Source organism: Ictalurus furcatus, chromosome 22 (assembly GCF_023375685.1).
Source record: "Ictalurus furcatus strain D&B chromosome 22, Billie_1.0, whole genome shotgun sequence".
Taxonomy (NCBI): Eukaryota; Metazoa; Chordata; class Actinopteri; order Siluriformes; family Ictaluridae; genus Ictalurus; species Ictalurus furcatus.
Window position 1 is genome coordinate 11,859,282 of NC_071276.1, and position 7,133 is coordinate 11,866,414.

Sequence of the window (7,133 nt, forward strand, 5' to 3'; positions counted from 1 at the left end):
AACTTCTTAAAAAAATAAGCTGACTGCCTCCCATTTAAAAAGAAAAGAAACATAATTGTGGCGAGTCATCAGAAATGTGATCAAAGAAATGTGATCAAAAGAAAACATGGGAAAACGCAGCCTAATGAGATCATTGGATTAGTGTTGTATAAGAGCAGGAGCATTGATTGTACGCATCAGACAATCTGCAGACATCTCAGCTTTTATGATTCTTTAATAAAAGTCTGATTTTTGGTATCTTAAACCTCTGGACTCTGAGAGATTTTTATTTTGGCTAAGGTGCTTTTCCACGACAATATATCACAGCCCTGTTTAATTCTTATAACTAATTGGTCCTGATTCAGTTTCTATGACAAAACTGAATGTGCGCAGTCTACCAATAGTGTCAGATGCAATTTAAAAAATAGGTTTACATGAATATATTCAGTGTAATTTAAACATTATATTTTCTATAGTAACTCAATTCTCAGGGACTTGTATGGGGGATACACCATAATAATAAACAGATAAAAACAATTATTGGGAGGAGCACCATATAATCTACGAATTGTCTATGACAGCATGCCTCATTGTGGTTTATTCCTTTCTTGTCAGTGGTAAAATGCCTCACGTTAAACTAAATAAAAAATAAAGGCTGTGTGGTTTCCTCAAAGACACAGAAGCATGGTCTAAATGTTCAGATTTGTACTTTTCCCTCCAGATGATGCTCTAACAGAATCTGATTCGATCAAAAGGCCACAGTGGGTGACTTTTCATTGTGTGCTGGTGGGATGCAGAGTGGTCTGGCAGGGAAGCCCTCCATTATGTGCTAGATGGATGTAGAGCGGCTGTCTGTCAGCGAGGCAGTGAGGCAGAGTGCTGTGCTTTCTCTGACAGCCCTGATGAGCCTCGCCACTAAGGCCACAATAAAATACAACACTTTTTCTTTCTCATGCTCAGAACTTGGGGTAGAGGGTTTAGCTAGTTAATTCTAATTTGGCATTCTGTTGAGTTTAATCAAACCACTGCTGCTGTTTTTCAAGTTATAAATATAACTGAAATATAACATAACTGGAATTAGGTCTTGTACACTTGATAGCTTCTGTATGGATGATCTACAGTATAGTGTTTCTGTAGCTAATGGTTTCCTCAACGTTTAAAAGAATAAACTAGCTTAAAATTTATATACATGAATATTAAGCAAAACAATATGCTTAAACAAGTTATAAAGTAGTCATGACATAAAAAAAACATCAAAATGCAAATCATAGGCTTTTGTTTTGTTCTATTTATGCTTAAAAAGCAGTACTATCATGTACTATCTATAGTCAGTTCTTCTACTCTAAGATGACAAGTAATATTAGGACTGTGTTTACATTATAGTGGCATTTCTTTTTAACATACCTGGCTTATTTGTTACAGAAAATGAGTCCACAACTTCAAGGTTACTGTGTACAAGGAGAAATAAATGCTTGAGCATGGCTTTACACTAGCAGCACATGCAGGAGATTTCTACAAATGCCATTTATAATGTGGGGGAAAAAACCCTCAATCTCTAACTGACAAAAGATCGTGTTTCCCGTGTATGTACTGTACACTTGTCATTTTAGACCTTGACAGACATATCCAATGGAATAATCGAAAAACAAGGTAAGTGGAAAAAGTCACGTGTTCCTTTCATTACTGTCAGCCAGCAGGAATCAGCCAAGTCCAATCTCCTAATGGTTGGAGGCGGATATAATCACATCAAAATGGAAAGTGAATAAGCTTGTCTATAAGGAGAAGCCTAGGACATCTTCTGTTAAAAGATTGCATCAGGCACTGATGCTATTAAAGAAAATGGGGGAGGAAGAAGACAGAAGGAGAGAGAGACAGGCAGGCAGACATATGAATAGGAGAAGGGTATGAGACATGCGTGGGATAACAAAATGCAAATGGAAAAGCACACACTGATGTCCCATATTTCTTGGAGACACTTTTTTCTAATTTCCTAAAGACAGCATTCCATTGATAGGTTTTTTATTTATTTAGCTATTTTGCTCTTGATTAGTGCAATGAACCTATTAAGCTGATGACCTATTATTTAATTAAGCTCTAATAAATTCTTAACTTTTCCAACTAAAATCTCTAGCCTTAATTCAATCCATACATGTATCAGGATGTGGTGCAATGCCATAAACCACTGAGCACTAAAACAAAAGAGCCTTGGATGATCTTATCAGCCTTGTCGCTATCAATAAGTCCACGGCCGACCGCTCTGCTCTGCAGGTGATTCAATAAAGATGCTGCTCAGTGGGTAGAGTGGTCACTCGCTCCCAAGGGCTGCGTACAAGGGCTGCGTTGCAGATTTCCGTGGAAGATCCAGATCCAAGCCGTAGACATATGTTCACTCAGACAAGCCAACTTTACCCCGGTGAGATCGCACAGCATGTCGGCAAAGCTAACAATCTATTCCTCAGCTGCTTCTTTATACATACCAATGTGCCGTGAAGGCTGGCATGGGCATCCACAGAAATGAACGGAATAAGATACAGGATATTAATATAGAAATATTAGTTACTGTACAGTATGTGTTGTGAGAGTGTTTGTTTTGCAGTTTTACAGAATTAAATACAGAATTATACTTCCAGTAAACAGGTTGCATTGACTTTGGTCAATCACATTACTTTCTTTCCCTGAAAGGACCATAGCTGAGTAATAAAATTACTGGACACCAACTCACCATTGAGCTTGTAATAAATTACTTTGCTCCAAATTGCGCATTTGCTTAAAATACAATCTAATGAGTCATGACAGCTGATTGATGTATTTGAACTTTGTGACCATTCGGATAAAAGCTTCAGCAATGCGACATTGCTGGTGAAGTGCCCATTTCAAGGATACAACCTTGAGAGCCTTATAGTCTTCTGGAAAGTTCAGCGTTTAGGGGCTGAATCACAAAACTGAGCAAAGGACAAAAATTAATAAACGTAATCTTATGTGGTGTAGTGTTAATTATAAGATGCAGTGGTGAATGCTCTGTGCTGAACAAGAGAATGATAATATCTTAGGTGTAATACATCCATAATAACTCTAAAGTAAGGCTTTATTGTAATATGAAGCTTGTAAAGCATCCTTCGGGTTATATGAATGCACCAAATTCATACTCTTCTCTCCAGATAAAGCACTTGTCAAGCTTAATAGAGTCTGATGAAAACAAAAGAGCACGTCAGGCTTCCTTTCATTGAATGCTGAGTTCAGGCGCAATGTATCCTATACACTGTATAGTACATAGCAATTTTTTTGCTATGCCCTGGTAGGAAACCTCAAGCACAAATGAGCATTCTCACGTAGTTTAAAACAATTAACAGCAAATCTTCTTAGAAGCAATACCTTCTAAAAAAATATTACAATTAACTAGATATGGTTTTATAAGTTTAACTCAGAACATTTCAACCCATTCAAGTCTACAATGTCCCTGAAAAATTTGACATTCTGTGTAGCTAAGGAAAAAATAACTTGAATATATGGCTCTTGCATATTCTGTCTCAACTTTTAAAGCATGTAAACACTAAAAAGTGTATCAACATAGCAAAGCCAATACAGTACAGAGATTAAAACAGTATGTATCCATAATAAAGCATCAAAAAAATCGAAATTGCTTACATGATTATTTACATTTTCATTCCGTTCTACTTGTTTAAGACAGATTTCTATGCCAGCATATTTGTTAACAAGAATGCAACTGCACATCCACATTTCCTTTTAACCAAGAAATGGCTCTATTAGTAATAAATGTAGTTATAAATTAGTCAGAGCGTGCGCCTGTTTATCAGGGAATACATTTGTTTATGATTAACCTCAGTGAAGAAGCCGGCAGCCAAATTTTCTAATGTAGAGCTGTGCGTGTGTGTGTGTGTGTGTGTGTGTGTGGGTGTGTGTGTGTGATGGTTTAGCCATCTTGGTAGGGACCAAATGTCCCCTATGTGGCAGTCTTTGACTTGTGGGAGCATTTGGCTGGTCTAAATAAGAAACGGTGGGGTTTTGTTGCTCAGTGGTTAAGACATTGGACTTCTGATCGAAAGGTCGTGATTTCAAAAGCCAGCACCACCAAGCTGCCACTGTTGGGTCCTTGAGCAAGGCCCTTAACCCTCAACTGATCAGTGGTAGACTATAAATGAGATACATGTAGTGTCATTCTGGATAAGGTTGTCTGCCAATACACTGTGTATACGTATAAAGAGTCGAAAGGTTTACTGAGATTAAGGGTTAGGTTTAGGTGCATAGGCTTAATTAGATTCATTAATGGAAGGTCCTCATTAAAATAGTGAGACAAATGCTTGCGCGCATGTTCTCACGATACTTCTGTTGTACAGCAGGCTTGTCTCGTGCGCTCTGAGTGCCGGGGGCAGTTATGCCGCGCGCTGTCTGAGCTCCACTCCACTGGCTGAAAAGTCCATTTAACTCACATCAGAAATGCAGTTTAGGAGAAGGTGGGACATTGTGCATGAAGCATAACTTCCAAGCAGAGAGAGCTAAGAAGGAAGTCCTCAGACTACCTCGTATTTCACACAGCACTTAAAATTACCAAGAGCTGTAAAGCTGAGAGCTGAATTTAATCAACGAATCACCGAAGCGCACACTGAGCTGTTAATGACCATCTGGAAAGATCAGTACTGCAATACTGCAAGCACTCCAACCTGAGTGAAGATAAATTCACATAACACAATGTGTTCATACAGTTAACACAACTCCAAATAACTTTCTAATAGGCAAAGAGAAAAGTCATTTATTTTTAAATTTACTGCTTCAGTAAACTGAAACCGTTCACTTCAGTCAACTGTAATGGTTTTTACGCTTTCCATTTATTCACTCCATAAGATCTTGTTTTGTGAGGCACAAAATGTAGGCTACAGATTGAAAAGGAACTTACCTCTTAAAAGGCAGACCAAATATGCTTTCTGTACTGGTACTCCATTTTTTTCTAAATGAGCTTGCTGTGTGTGCTGAATACAAACTCTGTAGTATCACAGGGATGCTGAGGAAAGAGCTGAGAGCGATGTGTCTTCCCCGCTGCAGTCAGTTGTATCTCTGCAGTACTACAGAGTGAGAGAGAGAGAGAGAGAGAGAGAGAGAGTGGTGCGTTGCGGATGAATCTGACGGAAGCACCGTGGTGTGACGCAAGCAAAGGCAAGATTTATGTGATGACGCACGATTTAAAACGATTTAAAAGAAAGGTGTGAGGGCTTCCTTCTTAGCTCTCCTTGCTCAGAAGTTACACTTCATCCACAATTTATCACCACACACTTCTATGGATATAAATATTAGAAAAATTAACCACAAATTTTGTATGTCAAAACCGTTTCTTATGGTTACTAGTATTATTCTTCCAATGTTTGGTGATTTTCATATGAACAGTTTATGGCTGGCTGCACACAATTTCAGCCATAGTGGTCTAATCCACCTTGATAAAGTTACTTATCCCTTGGCTAAAAAGAGATGTGCATTTGTCATTGCCTTTTATTGGTATCTTATTATTATTATTATTATTATTATTTTAAGTGATAATGTGGCTATATTTTTGTTACATTTCAAAGTAAAAACAAAATTATTACTAGGGCTAAGTTCTATTTGAGGTTCTTCACTGATGATATAAGATTGAGAAGGCTTTGGCTTTTGCCTCAGAATTACTGTATGGCTTATTAGGTCTAATCCATTTATTTTTTCAGTTTTACTCAAGTTCTTGTGAATTCTGAAATTTATCAAATCCATCAGCTCTTGCACCTTTTGTGAGTGTGTTGATCATTTTTCAATGTACCATATTGTATGATGTGTTGTGGTATCTATTGGTTAGTATACACTACCGGTCAAAACTTTGAAGACACTTGACTGAAATGTTTCTCATGATCTTAAAAACCTGAAGGTGTGTGATTAAATGTTTGAAATTGGTGTTGAAGACAAAAATATAATTGTGCCAACAAATTAATTTCTTTCATTAGAAAACTAACATTTTATTTACAAAAAAAAACTTTTTTTAAATGTATGACTTGGAGCAAAATATTCAGAAAAGCAGCCAATAAGTGTCCATCATAGGTGGGAACTCCTTTAATACTGTTTAAAAAGCATCTCAGGGAGACTCCTCAAAGAAATCGATCCAGAAATGGATTGAGAAAATGCCAAGAATACATTTCTGGAAATTCTAGGCAAAAAAGGCATCTACTTTGAAGATGCTAAAATATTAAATTATTATTTATTTATTTTGGATTTTTTATCACAACATAATTCCCATTGATACATTTGTGTTATTCCAGAGCTTTGATGACTTTATTATTATTCTAAAATGTGTTTTATTGTTGTATGTGCAAATTTCCATCAAAAACACATTCTTGTTATCTCTCTTTTGTATGTACATTTGAGTAATACTCTTTTTTCACCTTTGAGCTGGCAGTGTGTTAGATATTAAAACGCACACTCTCACTCACACGCCCTCTGTTTTGTGTAAACACTGACAGTGACTAATCAGAAATCCTCAAGATTTACTTCTGTTGCATAGATTATATCAACACACTTCTGAGCAAATACACAAAACCCACTAATATCCTACAAGAGCTTATGTTTTGTAAGGGTATATTAGCCTGTGTGTCCCATTTTCTGTTCTTCTAATTAGCAACAGGATCTAGAAACCCCCATAAAACATGCACAATAGTAGATTCAGTGATGTGAGATGTTACTGCTAGGTCAGAGCTATTGATTTGGACCATGAATACGCTGAAGATTGTGCTGAACCTGACTACTAAAGACAACTCCATTATCCACATTATCCGAATTGGCTTGGTCTCCTACACTGCCATTTAAGGAATGCTGGAACAGCTGAAATTTCCACATGGGTATTTGGAATGGGTATTTGTTATATAAACAATAGTATTTTTTAATATGGTCATGTCTAATGCCATGTGTCTGGTCTTTATTTCAAATACCATTTCTGTAGCTCACTAGTGTAAACATTATGTTTCAATTTAAAATAAATACTGTCCCTGTAATTGACTAGACTCAATGTATTACATGCCACAGTTTTATTCTTATTGCATTTCAAAGTCTTTTTTATATACTTCATGGAGTCTTGGACAGCAGAGACTATTACTTTATGTGTGTAATGTATTTGCTTGCAGTGTGTA